The sequence below is a fragment of the Python bivittatus genome, unplaced genomic scaffold (genome assembly GCF_059951505.1).
Source record: "Python bivittatus isolate LINGU-HERP-01145 unplaced genomic scaffold, Pbiv_v1 ctg000340_np1212, whole genome shotgun sequence".
NCBI classification, from domain to species: Eukaryota; Metazoa; Chordata; class Lepidosauria; order Squamata; family Pythonidae; genus Python; species Python bivittatus.
Window position 1 is genome coordinate 9,555,971 of NW_028277056.1, and position 25,010 is coordinate 9,580,980.

At 37.3% G+C, this 25,010-nt stretch overlaps 1 protein-coding gene across 2 annotated transcripts in view; it reads left to right on the plus strand.

Moving 5' to 3' along the window:
* The window catches only part of TMEM135 (transmembrane protein 135), a 164,038-nt gene that overhangs the window by 31,681 nt on the left and 107,347 nt on the right, over nucleotides 1-25,010 (plus strand). The window lies entirely within an intron of this gene.

Sequence of the window (25,010 nt, forward strand, 5' to 3'; positions counted from 1 at the left end):
CCAAGGTGACTCCTTCTTCCAAGGATGAAGGAAACTTTTGATTGTTCAGCAGCTAGACTGCATATTTCCAGAAATGGAGGACCAACAATTATTTTTTTTACCTGGGAGCTGTGGGAGAGCCCTTAATGTGACTTAACAACACTTCTGTGTATTAAAAGATTGACCAACATGTCTGAAGGCTACACACAAAGGCTTCCTCATTTTTCTGTCTCCTCCTTCCCCTTCTCCGCCAAATCTTGCCTGGTGAAAAGTTCTTAGAAGCAATACCGTTTTCTAAACTTTGAATTAGCCAGTGAAAGTACTGCCTCAGTACTGTATTTGGATATTGGTTTGTTCCTTGTGAGTAGCATACCTGCTTTTCCATGTAATACTGTATAAAAATGGTATTAAAATAAGTTGATGTTTAGTTCTAAAATGGGAGGTTTTCTTCCTTTATTATTGTAATGGAATTTGTCTGCCTTTTATAAGATAGCAGTCTTAAAGTAAAATCTGAGTTTAATATAAGTACCACAGGATGTTTGCTTCTTTATTTCTTCAGTGTATATTCTTTATTTCCTCTAGAAGCCCAAGAATGTGTACATAGTACTCTCTCTTGTTTTCTCTTGGCAACAGCAACCCAGTGGGGTAGGTTGTGCTGAGAGACAGACTGTCCCAAAGTCACTCTGTGAGCTTCCATGGTTACTTGAACCAATTTTTACCTGAGTCCAGCATGTAGTCTTTTCAGTCAAATGTCAAAATTACCTTTTCAGGATCCTATTGATAATATTTGTCTGTGACCAAGCTTTAGAAGTATAGTATCTTCACTACTGTGGAGTTTCTGTGGGATTATCAAGCGGTCATAGGTACTAAATACCAAGATCCTGAATGTGGATTGAGTATCCAACCATTGTATTTAGGAAGATCCTGTCAGTTCTGGAAATGGTTACTTTTAAAAAAATTATATTTCTACAAGTATCAAGGTCTGCAGTGGGGAACCTGTGATACTCCAGATGTTTGTTTATTTTTATTTATTTATTAAATTTGTCCCCTGCCCATATCCCCCCAATGGGGGACTCTGGATTGCTCACAACACGTTAAAACAATAAATAAATATACAATTAAAACCTATAACAATTCTCATTCACAAAAATAAAAGGGAATTTTGCTGATTAATGGCTCCTAGTATCTTTCCTTCATTTTTTATGGTGGTTGAGACTGCTAGGAGTTACCTGGGCCAACACAGGTTCCTCGTTCTTGATGTAGGTAGATACCCTTTGATCTGCAGTATTAATAAGACAGCCAATGATCTCACTGGGAGCTAGTACAAAAAGGTAGTAAAGTAATACTAGATCTAACATAGCAAGGAATGTGGGCTGTAGAATCTGAACCAGTTGCAATCAATGAAGCAACATTTCTGTAATACCAAGGAACTGAGAATGATAGTAGCTAGTCCTGGAGGCTGCACAAATATTCACAAGTCTTTCCAAATCTATTTTGGATGGCACATGTTGACGGCAAGACATTTTTAAGAAGGTAAGAAAAGGGATGTATTGGTAACATATATGTATATAAGATGATCCCTCTAAAGATATATTGGGATCAAAGAGAACTCCAGGATTCCAGCTAGAGGATGAAAATGAAATGTGATCACAGCAGTTATTTTTGTCTAATAAGATAGGAAAAATGGGACGAAGATCCCTCTTGAAAGTAAAAGGCATAGTAGGTAAAAAGCTGGCAAAAAATTTGAGAAGAGTACATCAAAGGGAACCCCCCCCCCAAATATTGAGCATTTAAATAAAAGGAAAAATAAGTAGGTGGGAAAGAACAATGCTGAAAGCGTTGTGTGTCAGTAGTGATATTCAGTGGAATAATTTGTGATGTGCATATTTCTTTCTGTCTAAATTTTTATTCTACTTCCCTGCTTGAAGCTTTTAAAACATTTAATAAAATATAAAGCAATAATATTGAACTTTTATAAAGCCATGAACCAGTAATAAAGTTAACATAATCACTGAAACAAAATACCCATTCCCCTGTTAGGAATTAATGGGTTTAGTTTGGAATTTTGGGAAACAGTTCCTTCGAAGAAAAGTTGTTGTCATCAGCTTTCTTATAATAATAAATTGCTCGCCAAGCAAGGGAACTTTTAAACAAAGTTATATCTGCTGCCTCTGCTTTTATTATTTATACAAAGTGTGTCTTTTCTCTTTAGTTTTTTTAAAAAATTAAATCTGTGATTTTAGAATGTTTTGATTTGCCTTGAGAAAACTTCATTTTGAATATGCCCTACATCTGTTTTCTCTCCTCTTCTTTGTCCCCTCTCCTTTGCTTTCCCTTTTCTTTTCATTTTCTAAATCTGCCTTCATTAAAAATCTGTATATTTCACCAGGTTCATCAGTAGAATTTTTTTCCCTTTGACCTTCCTTCCTTCCTTCCTTCCTGATTAGCTTATTATTAAACTTATTAATTGATTGGTTTATTTATTTATTGTCCACATTTCTACCCTGCCACAATCCAGGTATAGCAGAAATGTGTTACATAATATTTGACCACTGTTGGCCAGGATTTATTATTTTTTCTCACTTTTTGATGAGGGGATTAAGTCAGATATGGCATGTCTTTTTTTTTTTTTTTTTGACTCCATGTATTTCATATTAACATCTAATGGCTCTGGCTGGTGTGGGTCTTCCGGGCTGTGTGGCCGTGTTCTTGAAGTTTTGTTTCCTAACGTTTCGCCAGCACCTGTGACCGGCATCTTCAGAGTGCAGGAGCACAGACAGGAGCAGTTCTCTCTGTGCCCAGGGTGATGTGACCCTTTTGTGGGTATTTATAGAGATCTGTGGGGGGAAGGGGGATTGGGTGTGTGTGTGGGGGGGGGTTGAGTTACTGAGTGGCTGCTTGTTTTGGTGTCAGAATCTGTGTGTATTTTCCTGGGGATTAGGCAGGGTTTTTTCTTCTATAGAAAATGAAGGCCGTGAAAGCCTTCGACAATACATCTAATGGCTCTCTTTTTTTTATAGCATGACATATGAATTGCAGTTGGGGTCTCCAAATTGGTGTAGATAAGTAAAGGGAAGTAATTAATAAATTAAAAAGGGATGGACTCATACTCTGCCTAAACAGTTTATATAGATGCTTGGTGGTCATTCTAAATGTACAAGAGGTGTTGTAGAAGTTTTATGCTCATCATTGAATAAGAAATAATGGACGTAAAAGGCAGCTTTTTACTACATCCTGACAGATTACGTGATTAGCATCTAATGTTTTTGATGCTCATCAGGGGGCTCTGCAGGTTTCCAGGATACTGCTGCAACAGATAATGGAATATGAAAACTCTATTTGTGAAGTTGTGCTGTAGAGATCAGATGGGATTGCTGGTTGTGTACCAATCTCTGTATGACATAGCAGCTTCTTTGCCAAAACTGCTTGACTCCATGGCTGGGCTGGTGGTGGAGTTCCCCAGGCTGGGATATGGTGCTGGGGGATTTCAACCTATTTTCACTTCGCCTGGAGCCAGTGGAGGCTTGGTAGTTCATGATCATGATCCAGGTTATTGGCCCAACACACAGTGGGGGTCAGATGTTAGATCTGTTTTTTATCTCATGGCAATGGCAATGTGACTTTGAGTTGGGGTATGATGTCATCTGTCCCTTGTTGGGGACTGATCACCCTCAGTTAGCCTTGGAGTTTTCTGTGGCTGCCCCCCACAGCAGGGAAGAGGGACCTGTTTGATCAGTCTGTCCCAGACGCTGGTAGACCCTGTGGGGTTTCAGAGGAAGCTTTGGGTAATCCCTGAAGCTCAAATGCACTGTTTGGCTGAGGCTTTAGTTGCTGCTTGAAACGAGCAGGCAATAGTGGCCTTGGATCAGATCACATCTATGTGAACTCATTGTGTCTGTGGATCCTGGAGGGTCCCCTGGTTCTTGGAGGAGCTTTGGGAAATGAAGTGGCTCAAGAGATGATTAGAATGCCACTAGAGGAAGACAAAGTCCAAGTCCAATTGAATCTGCTATTTGGAGTACCATATGGGACTGCTCTTGAAGAGCATTTGGAACCTTCAGCTGGTTCAGAATGCAGTGGCATGTGAATATACCCATGTAACACTGCTACTATATGAGTGTAGGCTTCGGGGTACAATTTAAGGTGTTGGTTTAAAGCCCTATATAGCATGGGACTTGTGGGACAGTCTATCCCTGATGGTTTTTGCCCATCTCACTAAATCTGGCAGTAGGAATGATCCAGGTCCCTTAGGTGAAGTAGTGTCACCTGTTGGATCCTAGGTGGACCATAAAATAAGAAAGGAATCAAACTTTGGATCCATTTTTTGATATAATGCTAAATTATATCCTCAAATTTGTAATACTTTGCAAGATGACAAGTATTTAACTTAGTGCATATTTAGCATTCTACTAAACCTTCCAAATGTGAAAATAATTATTTCCTCCATGATACACAGAAATGCTTCTCTTGGCTAGATATTCCCTGACTTTTCATTCTCTGATCTAAAATTAAAACAAGTGACATAGCTACTATTACAACTTCAGGCCCCTGAGAAATGTACTGGCAGAGTTTTTTCTTTTTTTTATATTAACATAGAATTGATTATAGCATTATCTTTGATATGGGACACTGCCAGGAAGTGCATTTTGATTTGATCCAACTGAATTGAATGGAATTTTATTTTAATTTCATAGGATGTAAGATTTTGGATAGCTAAACAAGCTTGACATTTTCAGTGTCAGCTTATGAATGTATGGCTACTAAAGCCTACAAGTTCAGCATTAAAATATGAATTATTATAAATATAAGGCAGTTGGTCCTATATTTTCAAATATAGTGTTGAACCATAAGTAGCTTATTTTGTTTTGTTCTAGAATAATGCATGAATGAAGTTACTGTGGTTTGTAAGGTTTAACATTAAACAGTGTGGTGCAATCAAAAACTGTGTTAGAACAAATTATGGTTTAGCATCAAGTGTGTGTGAACCCCATAATTGGGTAATTTCAGTCCTTTCTCATTCAGGCATACATTTTTCTTCTCACTTGTCTTACCTAGGGTTAAAGATTATGTTACACAATCTATAACATAGTGTTTTAAGAATAATCAAAGTTTGATGTTCAAACAGAGGCTCAACTTGTTTCAGCTCTTTAGTTCATCAAAACCAAGGTGGCATTAACAATGGCAAAGGCAATTCTATTTGAGGCAGTAGGATGGTTAACTAATTTTACTTTCCAAAGAACTAGCCATATTAATTTGCTGAAGCAAAAGAGACAAAGAGACTTACAACATCTTATGATATGCTATTATAAAGATTAAGATGTCACAAGACTCTCTGATACATACATTCAAATAAATAAATATACATAGATTCTTTAAAGCCAATAAAATAATGACCAAATAATATCGATTAGACTTTGTAGACAATCCTTTAATATGACAATCATTCAAGTTTATGCTCCAACCAATGATGCAGAAGAAGAGGAGGTTGATGACTTCTAAGATCAAGTTCAATTTGAAATTGACAGAACATGCAAGCAAGATGTGCTGCTTGTGATTGGTGACTGGGATGCCAAAGTTGGAAACATGAAAGAGGAAAATGTAGTTGGATTGTATGGTTTAGGAAACCAAAAGGGAGTGGGAAACCGACTTACCAATTTCTGCCACTCCAATGATTTCTTTATAGCTATATATAGCTATATATACAGCTGTCTTCAAACAACCAAAATGATGCCTCTATACATGGACATCACCAGATGGAATATATAGAAATCAAATTGACTATATTATTGCTAAAAGGAGGTGGAGGAGCTCAATTATAGCATCAAAGACATGGCCAGATGCTGATTGTGGAACCGATCATGAACTGCTCATGTGCAAGCTCCAAGTTAAGCTAAAGAAGAAGAAGAAAGCCAGTCAGTTTCCATGATATGATCTTGAACATATAGCCACCATTTTCAAGGAGAACATCAGGAACCTCATTGATAGAGAACCAGAGGAATTATGGAATGAACTTAAATAAGTCATTAAGGATGAATGTGAAAAGAGACTGTCAGAAATGAAGACAGAGAAGAAAGCAAACTGGATGTCAGAACAAACCGTGGAAATTGCCAAGAAGAGAAGCCAAAGTCAAGAAAGACAAAAATCTCAGAAAGGAACTTAGCAAAGAATTTCAGAGAGCTGTTAGAAGAGACAAGAAGCAGTATTACAACAACATCTTTACAGATGGTTTCCCACTCCATTCCCATCCCCAGACACTGAAGATGGAAACAAACATGGAAAAACAAGGAAAGTCTTTCAAAAGATCTCTGAACTCAGAAGGAGGTTCCAACCTCAAATTGTTATGCTAAAGGACGCCAATGGACAGAGTAACTGATTCAAAGGAGATCAAAGGAAGATGGGAGGAGTATACTGAAACACTATACAGTAGAGATGTCAAAATCCAAAATAATTTAGAAGATATTCCTTACTTACAAGAACCTCTAGTACTAGAAGATGAAGTTTGATCAGCACTCCAGTCATTACCAAGTTGGAAAGATACAGGAACTGAAGGAATACCCACTGAAATATGGCAAGCAAAAGAAAAATCATTCAAGGTTCTAACCAAGTTATGCCTGCAAATCTGGAGAACGACACAGTGGACAACCGATTGGAAGAGGACAATCTACATTCAAACACTGAAGAGGAAGAGGAAGAGGAAGAAGAAGACTTAACAGAGTGTGCAAACTATCATACAATATCCTTAATTTCACATGCTATCAAAATAATGCTTAGGATCATCCAATGCAGATTAGAGCCCTACATGGAAAAAGAGATGCCAGATGTTCAAGATGACTTTAGGAAAAGACTGAGGAAAATGATACATTATTGCCTACGCATGCTGGATAATTGAAAAAGTCAAAGAATACCAAAAAGAAGTCAGTAAGTGCTTCATTGATTACAGAAAGACCCTTGATTGTGTCGATCATCTCAAGCTGTGGAATGTGCTCAGAAAAATGGGAATCCGAGAACATCTTATTGTCCTCATGAGAATCTTATATACAGGTAAGAAAGCCACAGTCTGGACAGAACATGGTGAAACAGACTGGTTCCATGTTGGCAAAGGAGTGCGACAAGGCTGCACACTCTTCCCTTATTTATTCAACCTATATGCTGAATATATATTAAGGGAAGCTTAATGGAAGAAGATGAGCGTGGTTATAAAACTGAAGGAAGAAACATCAATAACTTGCGCTATGCTGATGATGCTACCCTGATAGCCGAAAATGCAAAGGATCTGCAAGCCCTAGTACTAAAAGTCAAAGAACACAGTGAAAAATGGGGCTAAACCTAAATATAAAGAAGACCAAATTAATGACAACAGGTAGAACAACCAGCCTTAGAATTGAGAATAAAGATATCAAAGTGGTGAATAGTTTCTGCCTTTTAGGATCAACCATCAACAGTAAAGGGACAAGCAGTCAAGAAATACGCTGCAGACTAGCACTCGGTAGAGCAGCCGTAAAGGCCTTGGAAAAGATATTCACATGCATGATGTGTGTATACCTACAAAGATCAGAATCATACAAGCCGTGGTATTCTTTGTGATACTCTATGGAAGCAAAAGTTGGATTTTTAAGAAGCAGGATAGGAAGAGTATTGAAGTTTTGAACTTTGTGTTGGAGAAGACTCCTGAGAATATCATGGACAGCCAAGAAGACAAAGCGATGGATCATTGAACAAATCAACCCAGAGTTCTCACTTGAGGCTCAAATGACAAGACTAAAATTACCCTACTTCAGATACATTATGTGAAGACCCAACTCTCTGGAAAAGGCTCTAATGCTGGGAAAGGTAGAAGGAAAGAGAAGAAGAGGATGACCAGCAGCAAGGTGGATGGACTCAATTACAGAAGTGATAAGTGCACCATTGGGAGACATGAAAGAACAGGTTAGGGATAGATTGTCTTGGAGGAAATCTGTGTGGTCACTAAGAGTCGAAAACGACTTGATGGCACATAATCACTAAAGTTGTTTCAATTATATGTTACATACACAGTTGGCTTTGGCGGGGGTGTTATCTTCAGAACATTAACTCTATGAAGTTGGGTGTATGAGGCTGTTTTTAACATTTCATTTTCTGTCTCCACCTGTTAGGTTTTGAAAGAATTATTGAGAGAGGGAGTAACTGGCACAAAGATTTCCAGTGAGCTTCTATGGCTGATAGTGGACGAGAACCTGGATTTTCCCTCTTCTACTCCAATACCTTAACCATAAGTTAATCATAATGAAGTGTAGGTATGCACCGAAAAAGAACAAAGGTGTTCCAAGTTGTATCGATATTGAGAATGCTCAATTTCTCAAATGAAATGTAAAAAAGAGTGTATGAAAGAGTAAATAGACAACACAGTCAAATCTGCTAAATGGTAAAGGATGCATTTTGATTTCAAGAAGTTCTGGCAACTATCAAGAAATTAGAACATACTAATGTCTGTTGAAAATCATAAACAGGCATAACGATTTGTGGCTAAAATGAATTTATCTTAGTTTACTATTTTTTATTTCTTCTATTGAGTTACATTTTAGGCGAGCAATAAGTCACCTTGGTTGCTTTTATTTCATTCTCAACTATTTTGGTAACTTTGTAAGGAGCTCAACAATACTGAAAACCTTCTTTAAAAATGAAATGCACATGTTTAAAGCAATCACAGAGCAACATGTTTTACGTTAGCTTGAAAAGGCTCAGTACGCTTCCCGAAAAATCATTTTACTCTTTGAAAATTGATGCCCTCAATGGTTAGCTGTGTATATATTAAACATCTCATATTTTGTGGAATAAGCAGTTTGGAATATAGCAAGGACAATACTACCATGAACTGATACCCTTAAAATAAGAAAGATTTATGAAACATAAGCAAAAAAATTACATGATAATCCAGATTTTTTTTGAGGCTTGTAATATAAGCTAATTTGATTAACAGTGCATGGTATAATCAAATTACAGAAAATGAATAGCACTCATATTGCCGTCTCAAAGGCCAGAGTCTAAGGTCGTTGCTGCCACTCCATAGTAAATCTTTTTGAGACAAGTTTTAGAATTAGGAGTTATGTGAACTCTTAACATTGCTGATGTGTTCGGTTTTAAAAATCATACAGTAATAATGTTAGATCCCGGCAGCTGGTGTACTTGTGGATTGACATGGCTAATTGGCATTGGCATGTTAGCCCCAGGAAACCTCATCTGTCACTTCAGCACAGAAATTCTGACAGGAGCCAGAGAAATTATTCAAGATTTTCTCTCTTTTTTGCCGGGCGGCCTTGCCTCCCTTTTGCTTTCCTGGAACACTTTTCAGATTTTTAATCTAAAAATGCTTATGTTCCAAGAGAGGTTGTTGAGCGTTCATTTATATTTTCCTGCAGTGAATGAATGTACAACACGCATGTGACGGAGGAGGAAGGAAAGCAAACAAATGTACGTCAAGGCCTTTTTTAAGATATAAAATGTGCCGTACCAATACTCAATACAATATTTTATGTCTCTGCCGACCACTATACTAAATTGCGCGTTTAGAATGTGAGCAAACTTCAGATATTTTAAAAGTGTGCTTGAGCAATGATTCGGTTTGACTAGGTATGTTTTGTTATTTAATTTTGATATTTCTACTTTTGCATCGTGGATGTATTCTTCCATGATGAGTTTCTAAAACAAGTAACAAATCTATGAAATGAAAGTTGCAGCACATTTAGTGAAACTATCATTTAAAATGGATCGCTTCTTGATTTGCAAAAAAACAATTATAATTCTTAAGAAAGGAAAATCAACGTTTTTACAAATCATAGAGTGGTCTGGACTTTATTGAGAAGAGAGTTGAGAAGTGACCTTCACTGTGAGAACAACATGACTTTTGTCCCTGATGTCACTGAAATGTGCAGAACCATCATATGGGAGAAGTTGCTAACTGAGATATCCTGGATTCAGGCCATCTAAGGATTTTAACCAGAGCTTTGAATTTTACTTGGAAGCAAAGTGGCAGATTTTGTAGATCTTTTAGCACAGGTGTAATGTGCTTTTGCTATTTCTTAATGGCCTGTAAGAAGGCAACTGTATTGGAATTCAGTTTTCCAATGAAGTTTTCAGATCATTTTCAAAGACACAGTACGGATCGTGGTATCTTCCATGTGGGATACTGAATAATTTTTATTTTTATTTATTTATTTGGCTGTCCAAGTCACTCATGGTGACTCCAGGCGGCTTACAGAAATAAACCCCCAAATACAAACCCACTACACCTCCTCCCCAGTGACAACAATACCTTCAAACAAACCACTTGATGGGCTCTGTATCCAATTATGAGGCTAAATTGCCCTTCTGTAGGAAAAGTTGCAGCTGACATACCATTCTATGCTGGTAAAAGATACTTGTGGTCATAGTTACTGTTATGGCCTCAGCCTTATGCCCAGAGTTGAAGGAAAATACGCCAACCAGGTTTCAGACTCTTGAAATTGCCATCTAAGGACCTGGACTGATACAAAGCTATAGAAGAATGAATGAATGAATGAATGAATGAATGAATGAATGAATGAATGAATGAATGAATGAATGAATGAAGTGGTGAGAGTCTGCAGGACCTAAGCCATGTCCTTTGCAGTTATGCTCATCAAAGCCTGATGCCTGACTTGCCAGAGGAGTCAAGAACTTCCCAATCTATCATTCCTGCTGGGCAGAAGGCCAGTGAATGTTGGAGAAATGTTCACCTTCAAATGTGCTGTTTTAATATTCACTATCTTCAGTCACTTGGATGGAGTTCAGCTCACCTCCAGTCTTTGATGAGTTCTTTGGAGCTTTCCATGGTGCAGTAACCAGTGCCCACCACTGGTGGTTTTCAGTCTTTAGGCATCTCCAATTACCCTCTCAAAACAACTCTTTCTAACCAAGATAGAAACCAAGTGTTAAGGTTTGGATTTTTTTTTCTTTTTTGCAAGAAAATATATGTTTGCATGCCTTCTGTTACTATATTAATCAGTTATTGTAGGCTTTAAGGATATTAGCAATTGCAGCAAAACTTTTTTATTCATAAATTTACACTAAATTAATGTTAATAATAGAAACACTACTAAGGAAGATAGCAGGAAAAAAACAATGGAGGATAAGCAATCACAGGCTTATCCTAGGGATGCAATTTTATGAAAGTGGCAATAGAAAAAAAATGGAAGCAAGTTGTTTTTTTCCTAAACAGTGGCTGTTGCACACAAAACCAATTCTCCCAGCCTACTATAAAGATGACACAGCAATTTAATTAGATTATTAGCCCCATTCAGCAAATGTTCCTCATGTAGCACACACCAAATGAGAGTGATAGACATGTATCATCTGAATGGAAAGATTTTTTTGGGAAGTGATAACAGTGGACCTGAAGATGGAAGAGATGTCCTAGACATGAGATAAAGGGGAAGAGGGCTGAAGCAATTTAGGATTGGAGGGATGGAGAATATGGCTTAGAAGAAAACTGCCTTCTTCCTAGAAAGAAAACAATGGAGAAGTGTTAGTGCACTGGAGAAAAGGAGGTAAAGATGGCTGGAGAAGGTATTTTACACCTTTCCCCACAAGTTCTGGTATGGCAAAGGAGGAACAGATAATGAATGAGATAATGCTGTTTTAGAACATGAAATTTACTGAGATTCGAAAAGAAACAATAGGAACTAGCTGCCTTGTATGGTGAGGAGTTTCGCCATGGGAAGTATGGAGATCCCCACTGGCCACTTCATTTACAACAATTTCCAATTCACTCCCAGAAATACTTTGCTAAGATGGTTGAATGCTTCCTTTCTGCTCTCTTCTGGGCTATCTCACTGTCTCTCTGGACAGTCTCTTGATTTTCCCATGTGCTAATTTGAAGATTAGCCATATCTTACTTTGTCCTGCTGTGTGCTATCAGTAGAATTCATTCTACTGGTTAAGAATGGTGTAGATTCCTTCATAATGGCTATGGACCCATCATCATAGATGCTATAAGCTGGTTCCAGGAGAACTATCAGATCCTAAAATGTATTTGTTTATTTTACTTTATTTACATCATTTATATGGCCACCCTTCTCACAGCCGTGACTCTGGATGATGTACAAAGATTAAAACTATTGTAGCAATTATAAACAATAGCCCATGATGCCTGAGGCAAATAATGCATTCCAATCATGAAAACCACATCAACAGCAGAACTTGCCTAACTCCTGGCCCAAACACCTGGGGATCTGATACATGCTATCTTTGCTAGATCTGGTAGTGCAAGTAGAAACAGTGGGAGAAAAGCTGTCCCCCAAATAGCTTGGCCCAATGCTGTGTATACCTATGTATAGGTAATGAACTCTGAAGAACTTCTGTAGAACCAAAGGACCACCAGATTGCTCAGACCTTCTAAAATCAGCATTTCCATCTTTTCTGTATTAACCTTCATATTATTTATCCTTATCCAGACAATATGTAAGCAGAGTTGTGGTCACATGATTTTCATTTAGCGACTGCTTCACTTGACAAATGAGTTGCTGGTCCCAATTGTGGTTGCTAAACAAGGACTGCCTGTATCCTGCAGAAAGCCTACGATTTAAGAGGCCTTGTTGAAACTTGCTGTAATTCATGGTGGATGTTTTACTAGGTGGATGTGTCTGAATGTAAAATTACTTTTCAGCACTGAAAGGCATTCAAATACAGATATATTTCAGCAAGTGAATCAGCCAGCTTTGACAATAAATCAGGCATTCCAAGGGCCAACTCTTCTCCCCGTGCTCCTATTCTTATTATTGGTCTCACCTGCATGACACAGTCTCAGCATCCCAAATGTACCCCCAGGGCCAAAATGTTGGGGACCCGAAGGGTCATTCACAGAGGAGGCTGTCTTCATATGATTCACTGCTTTGGTTTTGCTGCCTTCCAAATTCTGCCACAACTCTGCAGTGCCCAGTTACATCATCTGACTAATACAATTCAGCCACTTTTAAAACTACTGGTTGTCACAGCTGTGTTCTTGTAGCTCCGCATGTGTTTTTGACCTGTATTGCTTGTTTTCATCATCTTACATCTATTTGTGTATACGAAAAAGATGGGGAACTGATTCTAGAGGTTTTTTTAAAACCTCAAAACTTTATCTTGCATCTTATTTAGTTTGTAAATTAATATTTTAAAATGTGGAGTCCTTGGTGCCCTCTGAGCTTAGTTCATATACAGACATTTCATTACCCGGCTAGATAGTGCACTGATGATGTTATCTAGCCAGGTAGTGAAATGCCTGCAAGCAAACAGATAAGCTCGGAGAGCGCCAAGGACTCCACAGTTCAACCCTGAGCTACATACATTTTCTTCTATTGGATATTTTAAAATATTTTGACTGAAGCATGGTGTATGCATTCATGATCTCTAAAAGTAAACATAAGGATATAAGCCTGAAATTTGTTCCCAATTTTAATACAGAAATATCAATTCTGTCCCAGTGTTGTCCCAAGTATTAGAAATTGACAATTTAAGTAACAAAGAGGTTTTAAAAAAAATAATTATAAAATACTGAATTTAAGCTGCAGGAATTCAGGCCTGTTATATAAACAGCCTTTGAATTGACAGATGGGGGAGGTTTGACCATTTGAGATCTTGTATCTTCAGTGAGAAACTCCTTAGGTCTTAATTAATGGTTAGAGTGGGGGGAAGTCTGGCTCTACCAAAGATTGTAAAAGTCAACCTTGATGGAAGGCAGTTCCATTTTCAAGGAGACTGTCATTGCGAAAGCTTAAAATAAACTCCCTCGGAATTGTTCTGTTAAGGGAAGATAAGCCCTCATCTTATTTAGGGAAAAAAAAATCTTGATTCCTCTCAATTTAATTTGAGTTTATTTGAAGATCCTTTTTTTAAATAATTGTTATAAAAATATTTACATTACTGATTATGCTGATATTCAATCTTATCCTAACCTGTCCCCAAAACTGTTTAAAATACAGTTCAGCCACTTTTAAAACTACTGGTTGTCAGAACTGTGTTCTTGTTGTAGCTCCACATGTGTTTTTGACCTGTATTGCTTGTTTGTGTCGTCTTGTGTCTATTTGTATATATGAAAAAGATGGGTAACTTTGCTTCATTAAGAGGTTATAGCTTGGTTGTGCAAAATATCCCATTCATTTAATAAATACAACAACATCTCTTTCTTTTTTTGTATGGAAGCTATTTGACACATCTCAGAGCTGGTTGCTAACTTGCATCTTGGCCTTTCAGATTTGAGATGCATCATATGGATTTAGGAATTTGAGGCAGGATTTAATTATCCTTCCCAAGCTGTCTCTCTCAGGAAGAAGTAGTAATGTTAGAAATGGAGCAATTTAATGTAAGACTGCAGCATATGAGACTGTGCTGACTGTGTATTACACTAGAGAATTCTCTGCTTTTATAAATCATTGAAGTAAACCAAGTTCAGGGAGAATATATACTGCGTACTTGTACAAAGAATCGATTCCCCCCTTACCAGTTCTCAGAAAATATAATTGAGTAAAAGAGCAAAACAGTACACTTTTTCTGTAAATGTAATTAGAAATAGCTAGGAATTGAGGTTATTTAACCTTGGGTAGGGAGATAAAACCTGTTCTGAATCCTGATAAGAACTAGAATAAGATTGGGACCAAGTACTGCCTTTATTCATTGCTAACACTTTGACATAGACTTCTGTAAGAACACATTTATTAGATCAGATCTGGTACATAAAAGTATCATAAATTGTTTAAACCATTTGACATTCAGTGTGGTTTTGGTGTCTGGATCCTTCCTCTTACATATGCTTGTCACTGTATTTGGTGTTTCTCTTAAGTGTTCCACTGAAGTTGTTCAGAAGCTTTAAAGGACTTGGAGTTGTTTAATTATTAAAGAACTTTAGCTGAAGATACAACATGCAGTTTGGCAGCACAGTTGACATTGGTTCATAGTAATTATGACTTGTTCTATATTTTTGTTGCAGGTGAATACCATACCTTATTGTAAAAGTGAGATGTGGCGCTGTTAAAAGTGAAAAAAAAATCAGGATTAACTGTTAAATGCAAATATTGCATCAGTTTGATATGTAAGCTATCAAGACACCAGTGCAAGGATTACAGAGTGTCTTTCTAGATGAGGAGACGGACATGGCTTCTGATGTTACTTATCTCTGAGCCTGGGAAGTTGCTGAATTGCAGTTCCTCCTATTCCACAAACATAATATGAATACAGATTCCAAAGCACATGGATTGTCCTAGTCATTAATTAAATCTTCAGATATTTAGTCCATTTAAGACAAATAGCGCTTCAAGCAAAGGTGGAGTTGATGATGATAATAGCAGCAAAGAAGTACAAAATTAGGCAGATGGAGGGAGGCTGACAATTGCACATTATCTTCTAATCTTCAGTCTTTAAGAATAGTCCATAATGATGGATGAGTGTGACAACTTCAGTTTCTCTCATTTTAATCATTTTTTCTTCCTATTTGAATCTCACACAAATGTTTACATGAAAATCATACACATTCTCGTGTCCGTTTCTCCTAATATATATATATATATTTGCAAGCAATTTCTCATAATGCAACAAATCATGTACACTGTTTCTGATATACTCATTTTCTGTGCACATCTTTTGACTGAGAACTGCAACACAATTCAGAAAAATGCAAACAATGATCGGCATTTGGATTTTAATTAATTGGTTTGGTTGCATTAGTTTGACAAATATAAACTAGGTGGGTGTGCATAAAAATACAGTTTGAATTAATTTCTCCCTCCTTATGCCTATCTTCCCAGCCATCACCATTGAAAATATTTAGCTCCCTGTAGGAAGGCAGTGGAAATCCATCTGATAAAAGTATCCTTAATGAATTTGGAAATTCTCTGCTGCAACAGAGAATGAGAGAGATGAATACATGTGACTGTTCCTACTTTGTTCTGTCTCCATGCTACCCATCTTTTTGTCCTGAGGTCCTGGACAACATGGCTATTATTTCTTTTTTTCTCTAACACAAAATAGTTGTTACCATCTTAAACCTAAACCTTTGGATAATTTGCGGTAGAAAAAAAAAAATGAACAATAAATAAGAAAAATGTATTGGGTCTTTTTGCTTGTCCCAGTAGCATCGGCTGTCTTTAATAGATGTCTTAATCTTGTAATTATTGTAAAGCTTTCAGAGCCTTGTGATATTTTCATTGAAGGGTTAGCTAATTTTCTTTTGAAGGGATTCAATTAGGAGCTATGACAATGGCTTATTGCTTCAGGGTAGTGAAACCTTGGAGCTTGGTTGGCTGAGTAATTAAAAAAAATAGTTCAGAAATGAAGGAGCACTTTTCTTAGCTGTCAGTGTTTCAGTAGCTAAAAAACTATCCTTACTTCTGCCCTTTTGATGAGAGTCTTTTAACATATGGCTTCAATTCATGTTTTAATCAGAATGTGGAAGTAATTACTGTGACATCTGAAACTGAGGTAGCAATAAAAAAATTATCACAAACAAGACAGCAGACACAAATTATTTTGTGTTTATTAATGGGTGGCCTTTTGGAAACTTCCCCCTCATCTAATTGATTCCAGATATTTAAAAACTGAAATTGTTTTGATGGATATTCCTGCCCATACTAACTTGAGCTGCCTCAGTGGGAATAAAGTTGTCAGCCATTAGTGTCTGTCTTCAAAGATTTTGGTGATGATAATCAGGCTAGTGGGTTTACCAGAGACTATTTTCAAAACAAACACATGGACTTGCTGCTTTTCTTCTCCAGGGCATTATTCTGCTTTAGTTTTCCTGCTTTGTTTTTTCACAACTAACAAGTTCTGCAGGATGAGAACTTGAGTTAATCAGATCAACTGGAAACTGATTAAACGCTTGTGAAAAGGTTAAATACCTCTGCAAGGTGTTCCTCTTGTAAATTTGAGACAGAGAGGATGACTCATTCAGTGTGAAAGAATGAATTGTGCAAATTAGGAAGAATGGAGATTCGGATTTCAAACAGTGCTTTTCAAGAAAATATTGGGCCAGCCAGGACAATAGATGTGCCTGTCTTCTGGGAGGTGGAGTGAACAATTGCAAGCTCCAGCTGTATGTTTTTGGTATGTTAGTTTATGGATTTCATTTTTTTGGTGATATAAAGTTTTCATTTGCTGTATTGCCTTATTTTTGTTGGGTTTTGATGTTCACCACCTAGAGTCATAATCGTGTGAATTGGGCAGCTATATAAATCTAATAAATAAATAAATAAAAATTATGCTTTTTTCTAATTAAAATGAAGTACTCAGAAGGAATAGATTAGAGGACAGTTGTATTAATGTCAATTTCTATGGCATTATCAGTCATAAGATGGTCACACCTTTCCATGCACTAGTTGTTTTGATAGGATTTATACAGCATTTCACCCAAGAAAGGTTTATTGATATATTTTAATTGGTTGGCTTTTATATCTCAAGAGTCACTGGTTGAGATGGGCGGCTATAGAAATCAAGTCAAATCAAATCAATAAATATCTTAATTTTGTTTCTGTCAAATGGGACCTTACACAGGCAGAGCCAATTCTCTGTCTTTTGATGAACTTCAGGTTAGGTGATTACAGGTAGTCCTCGCTTAATGACAGTAATTGGGACCGGAATTTCTGTTGCTAAGCAATATGGTCATAAAGCGTGATGTCATACTTAGTGATGGCAGTTCCAGCAGTCCCCACTTACCATCATTAAAGTGAATCACCGTGGATTGTTAAGCAAGGACCTCACATGATCGCAACTTCCAACTTCCTGCTGGCTTCCCTGTTGACTTTGCTTGGGGGAAGCCAGCAGGGAAAGTCACAAATCACGATCACTTGACCATGAAATGCTGCGAAAATCTGAAATGCAGGCCAGCTGCCGAGCACCCAGATTGTGATCATGTACCACAGGGGCACTACAGTGGCCAGAACTCCAAGGAGTGGTTGTAAGTACCACTTGTTCAGTGCCAGTGCAAGTTTGAAAGGTTGCTGAATGAGTGGACGTTGAGGACCACTTGTACACTGCATTATATGTAGCGGTAGCTTGGTGGCATTAGCACCCAGAGGCGCTCAAGCAGTTGAAGCAGTTGGTTCCATGCCATCCTGCTGTTCCAAGTTAGACTATTAACATCCTTTCCCCCAAATTTTGGCCCCAAACATTTAGGTCAAGGAACCTTCTCCATTCATTGCCTACCAAAGGTTTTGCTGATTCTTTTGAATGTGATAATTATGTCTCTGACAGCTCCTTGATCTGGTCATCATCTCCTTTGACATAAGTGTCCAATGCTCAGCTTATTTATTTAACAAATTTATATAGCTGCCCATCTTAATCAAATCAAAGATAATGACTAACAAAACACACAAAATAACACAAGATAAAAGTCATAGAAGACAGAATGAAAACAAACAAATAAATGAGCCTCCTCTCAAAACGGTCTCAAAACACAGAACAGCTCACACTTCATAAATAATTTTGCATATAGAAGCTTGGGGAGATTAGCTACCCTCAGTAAAGCTGGCACATTGAAATGGATGAGCCGCTATAAACGCATCTTCCAAATTGCAAAATAGTTAAATACAGAAATGCCCAAGCATCTTAGGGGGGTGTTTACTCAAGTGAAATTTGAGCAGCTGGATACAATGGTAAAATATGGAATGTTTAACCAAGTTCCTTATGAGAAAAGTACATGAATTTGTGGAGCACCAGAGATAGAGGAAATAGTTAATCTATTATTTGAATGCCAACAGTGTAAGAAAGAGGGATCAATATCTTGTCTTATCTATCTATTTAACAAATTTATATGGCCGCCCTACTCACACGCAGTAAAAGTAAAATCCCCAATACAAAAACTTCATCAACTCCCACCCCCTGTGGTATGATTCTTCGATCATACTTTAGACAAACAACCTATTTGGATCCATATATTAAAACAACATATTTCGTGTGTGGTCAGAACCAAAATACTACATGTAACACAGCCCTTTATATGTGAACTGCATATAGGTAATCTTTGTTTAATGACCACTCATTCAGTGACCATTTACAACAGTTACAACAGTGCTGAACATGTGGTATGAGCGGTCATCAAAGTTCCAGCCATCTCAGCGCCCCCATAGTCATGTGATTGCTATCTAGGTGCTTGGCAACCAGCTCACGCTTATGACAGTTGCAGTGTCCCACAATTACATGATCACCATTTGCGACCTTCCCTGCCAGCTTTCCACAAGCAAAGTCAATGGGGAAGCTGGCAGGGAAGGTTGCAAATTGTTTTGGTAAGTTGCTTGCACTCTCCCCCACCTTGCAGCAGCCGCACCGGCCCTGCCATGTTTGTGCCACACCTCACTGGCCACCCACTCACCCCCCCCAGCCTGGCAGCAGCCACCCCTGACCCTGTAGCCTTGCCAGCTATCTGCACACCCTCCCTTAGCCGACAACAGTCACTTGCCTGCCTGCTGGCCTGCTTGAGAGCCACCTGGGACTCACTTAACAACCTGTGATCCTTGCTTAACTATGGCAACGGGGAGTGCCAGGATTGCCATTGCTAAGCAATGCAATCACGTGACATTGCGCTTTACAAATGCATTGCTTAGTGATGGAAATTCCAGTCCCAATGACTGTTGTTAACTGAGGACTGCCTGTATGTAGATCTGATTGGGGTAAATTGTAGGGGTGATACAGAAATATGATTTGTATTTCCTTTAGTTCTGCCTTTTACTCTATTTTGTTACCCATGGTCTTATTGTTGTGTATTTTGTATTTTGATATGCCTTATGGCTAATCAGTAAAGTATTATTACTACAGAACAGCTCATGTATACTGGGTTCCACTAACATCCTGGTCCCATTGTTTAGGAAAAAGCCATTTTTTAAAAAGTATTTATTGATTGATCACTTTTTTAAAGGAAGAAAAAGAACAAGAACAAGTAAAAGGAGAAAAGGAAAAAGGAAAAAAGTGATGTAGAAATATAATATCAATAAGTGGATAAAGGAATTACTATGGAGTCCTTGGGGTTCTCTGAGCTTGGTTGTTTTCTTGCAAATGTTTCATTACCTGGCTTGGTAACATCTTCAAGTGCTAGAATGGAATGGGGTTTGCTCTCTGTTTATATACAGTGGCATGCCCTGCCAGTGTTGGTGGGGGTGGGGGTTTTGTTTTGTTGTATTTTTTCCTCTGGTAGTTCCTTGATTAAGGTATTGTTTACTGCTTGTATGTCTGGTGGTAATCTTGGTGTTAATCTCTGCTTACCTGGGTGATGATTGCTGGTGAGGAGATGTCCTGGTCTTTTGTTTTCCTTCCTATTGTCTCTTTTGAATAGTGTGTAGATGTTGTATATCTCTGTGTGCCTGTTGGTGGTTGCCTTGTCTGAATACCAAGCTTCCAAGAATTCCCTTGCATTTTTGGATTTAGCTTGGTCTAAGATGCTGACAGTTTCCCAGTTGAAACTATGGTTAAGTCCATGGGTTGTGAGATTAAGGAGTTTTCATCATGTCTTCTGACTGCTAGTTGGTGTTCGTGGATGCGTTCTGCAAGCCTTCTGATTGTCCTACATAGTGGTTGTTACAGTCCTTATACTGTGTGTTGTAAATGACTCCTGTTTTTTCTTCTTGGGGTACTGGGTCTTTTGGTTTGCTTAGGATGTTTTGGAGGGCTTTAGTATTATAAAGGAATTACTAAGATTGTACAGTATGTCACTGATAAGAAATTAACCTTAAAAGACAAAGTACATTATTTTAACAATATAAGAAAGGATTTGAATCTCTGAACTAAGTGCCAAAATCTCCATTATTTGTTAAAAACACAAAAGAAAAAAAAAATAGAAGAAAAACTGTAAAACATCATAGATAAATATTTAGTTTCTAACTTCATATTCTGTGTGTGTGTGTGTGTATTAAGGAAGGGCAGAGATGGGGGGGAGATAGGTAGGGAGAGTTGAAGGCAGTCCCTTACTGTACTGAGCCTTGGGGCTGGGAGGGACCAAGCCCAGAATGGCTTGGATTGGGCTGGGTACACACTTAACAACCCGTGATTCTCAGTTAACAACTGCAACTGGGACTGCCAGGATTGCTGTTGGTAAGTGATGCCGTCACATGACATTTCGCTTTATGACTGCATCACTTAGCAATGGAAATTCCAGTCCCAATTGTGGTCGTAAGTCGAAGACTACTTGTAAAGCCCAATATAGTAAACCAAAAAGAGGTTAATTTTTCAAATGGGAAACACTTTCATAATACATGAATGGGTTGCTTGACCTTTTAACTATTTTCACCCAATTGATTGTAAATCTTTAGTTTCACTTTGAAGGTACTCCAAAGTAAATATTGCACCAACTAGTTCTGTATCAGATTACACATATCCTTTGTCAGAAATGATTCAGTTCTAATTAGCCGTCAGTCTAGACAGAAGGCAGGGGCAACTCCAAGAAATGTGAAATAGTTTAAGTTTTGTTGTTCTGTTTCTGATTAGTTTGGAGGATTTGTATGGCATATGACTATTGAAATAAAGCTTCATTTGTCACCCAAACTAGATGCAATTGGTAATCCTTATTGTGTATTGTGGTATTGTAATAAATCACTGGTAGTTGGACAAGATACATTATTTTTTTACCTTTTGAATTTAGGTATAAATGATTGGCCTGAATTGCATGCATAAATTTGCTTTTGCATTAGGAGAATGTAAATAGTGACATATTCATACAATGTAAAGCTGTTATGATTGTGATCATGTTTCTGGGTCCATCTTTAGAGTCATGTAGTGAACACAATGAATCGAGAACTCTCCCAAAATTTACCATATAAGTAGTCCTCGTTTAGCAATCACAATTGGGACTGGCAACTCGGTTGTTAACTGAAGTGGTTGCATAAGTCCTACCCAGTAGATGTTATTACAGTTGCTATTTCTTTTAAATAGATTAAGCTTCCAAATGTGGTATGGATGTGCAATGAAAATTGGTGTTCAGTATTGGAAGCTGTATTGGTTACCATCAGAATGGGGTTGAGCACAATATAACATCCACACCCATTCATGCATACTCTTTTCTTCTCCTATCCACATGCACAGCTGACTGTCTATCTCTGCAAGAAGAATGAGGTTAAATACTGTACGCTTGACCCCTGTACTGTAGTGCTTTTAGCAGGATTTCTGTTTTCCATGCTAATAGCAGCGAGAAATTAACAGTTTTACTATGGATGGCTGGGAAAGAGAGAGGAGGAGACCAAGATTAATGTTTCTTCTATGTGCTCCAGCAGTCCTTAATAATAATACAGGATATACTTTTGCCTGTGCATGTTGGTTTGTTTTTTCCTTCTGTTCTTCCTTCCTAGAAACAAATGTGCACAAACATCATACAGAGTGATACATATTTAATACTTCTCTTGAGTTTATTTAATTGGTTTATATTGCCATCCATCTCACGTATGTGACTTATGGAACATAGGACACACATGTTAATAATTCTGGCTATTTCCATTGCTGATACTTTAGCCTGTAACTGCCTTCAAATTATACTCAGAATTTATTTATTCATTTATTTTTAAAGAACTTCCTCAGTTTTTCACTCCATTTGGAAAAGCCTCAACTTTCAACCTTTTTTTTCCCTGATGTCAAATTATAACTTAATAGCATCTTGTGTCTTTGAAAGCTGTTGTGTTAGTTTTTTTTTTTTTTTAATAGATTCAGATAATAGAATTAGAGGTTATAAGTTTGCAGATACCTGACTGAATTCATGCCATGCCTGATAGGAATCTGATCTCAACAAAATAATTGGCATACTATTTTGAAAAATAATTGGCATGCTATTTAAATGGAATGAAGAAACATTATGCTGTCACCTGTTGGCATGTTGTATCTGGTGTTTAATGAAGCAATATACAGCTCTAGGTGAAAAATATACACATTTCTATTGGATTTAAATCCTGCTTATTTGGCTAATAAATTAGGCTGTTGGCCATTAATGTATAGTATGCATGAATAAATACATTGGACATGAGTGTTGTTTAAATTCAGTGGTGTTTTTAGTGGAAGGGTGAGAGTTGGATGATCTGACCCTTATCCAGAATTGTTAACCAAAATAGTGATTACAGTTGTCCTTAAAACCACGTTAAATCCGTGCCTACTCTTCTTTGAAAGACATGTTGGCAATTATTTGAAAGGTGGAATAAATACTTTTCTCAGACATTTGGTAGGAATGAGAGAGTGGTGTCAGTTTAAACTTGGAAACAAAGTGTATCAGAATGGGCTACCAATAGTATGCCTAAATATGTTGTATTAATTAATGCCTAAAACATTAAGCAGCATGTTGGCCTGTAAACACAGTATTAACTTATCCAGTGCAATAAATGGGATTTAAAACTACAGATTGCATCATTGATCTCCGAGGCTAAGCAGTGATTTCTTGGTTAGTATTTATCTATCTTTAGATAGATTTATTTATATCTTGGTTCGAACCAAGAGTTCCAGAGCTAATTCAACTGGGAAGTTAAATATATATACATATATAAGAATTGCAAACCATTCTGCCAAGCAGCCAGTGTGCATGCAGCCATCAGTCTCAACTAGAGGATGCTCTTATTTTCCACTTTGAACCAGTGTTTCAAGAAACAGAATTGAGCAATTTATTCTGGAAGTATAGGGTTTGAATCAAAAATTGTTCCCCGGGGTTGTGCTTATGTTTTGAGGAGGTGCTTCAGAATGTAGGAGCACATATGAAGCACCTTTTCAAACTGTTAAAGCAGCCCTGTCTTTTTTCCCATGTTTGTGTGGCCACAACCCCAGGGAACATTTTGGAAGCTGCTTCGGGATATTTCGGACACGGACAGGCATGTGTACCATGTCACTTTTGTTTTTTTCCTTTTTAACTTGAATTATTATGGACATTTATTATAAGGCATTCTGTAGTGTGCTCTATCAGTACAACATAGGACACACTTTCTCATTTATTTCTTCTCATGACAGCATCATGATTTACTGCCACTACTTTTCTATAACCTCATATTTTGCTTCATGGGAAGAAACAGATCTGCTTCACTTCATTTTGCTAGGGTTAGGGATGACCCAAATTTGTTTAGATTTAGGTGCCGCGTGAAAATGTTTTACATGCAATCACTGCTTTTAGGGGATTGTTGTGCAATAATTTCTTTTAAATAATCTGATTTTAGTTTATTCATTATTTGTATTACTTTGGTCATCCTTTTGGTATAGTTTGTATTTCGCTTTAATTTGGATGCTCTTTTGGGAATTCGGGGGTATGTTTGAAAAGTGGATACAAATAATAATAAAATTGTGTTTGATAAGCAAACTTGGAAAAATGCCTTGCTTGTCTTTTAGCAAATCTTTAAGATGGAATTGGATGTTGTTTTAGGGGAGCCTTCTCATGCTGTGGCACTTCTTCCCAGGCACCCTTAATATCTGCTCTGAAGGGTAGTCCTTTTATTGAAGGTGTATCAGAAACCAAGGGAATTGCCTTCCTTCTAGTTTAATTGAGGGAAGAAATTCTTCCTTCAACAGACATGGATTTTTGAATTCTGTCTTTAGACATTGCTAGGAAAGATTTTTTTTAACCTATAAACTCTTAATTTTTTCCCTTGATTCAGATTTGCAGAGCTGCTGACAACTTGTGCAAGTGTATTATACTATTAACATTTGAAAGAGATTTTTAGCAAAGTTCTATTCTATGAATATTTCCAGTATCATGTGTGTTTATTGCAATATTTTTCTTTAAATCCAGTTACTAAAATGTGCTATGTATTTTTAATCTCTCCAACACCTATATTCTTTATAATATTTTTTTCAGATCTTTTGTTTTAAACTCCATTCTTCCCATTTATTTATGCAGTCATTTACTGTTTCTGTTAATACTTTAACTTGCCAGAAATTCCATCTTTTGTCTTATCTAATTACATAATCCTCTGAATGTATTTTTTTAAAGAAAGCTTACTATTGAGAAGTGTTGCCTGTGATGAACCTCCTTTCCCCCCAACTTTATTTTAAACAGACTACTTTAGAAATATACTTAATCTTCTTAGCATATGTGAGTGGTGAGTCTATCAAGAACTCCACAGTCC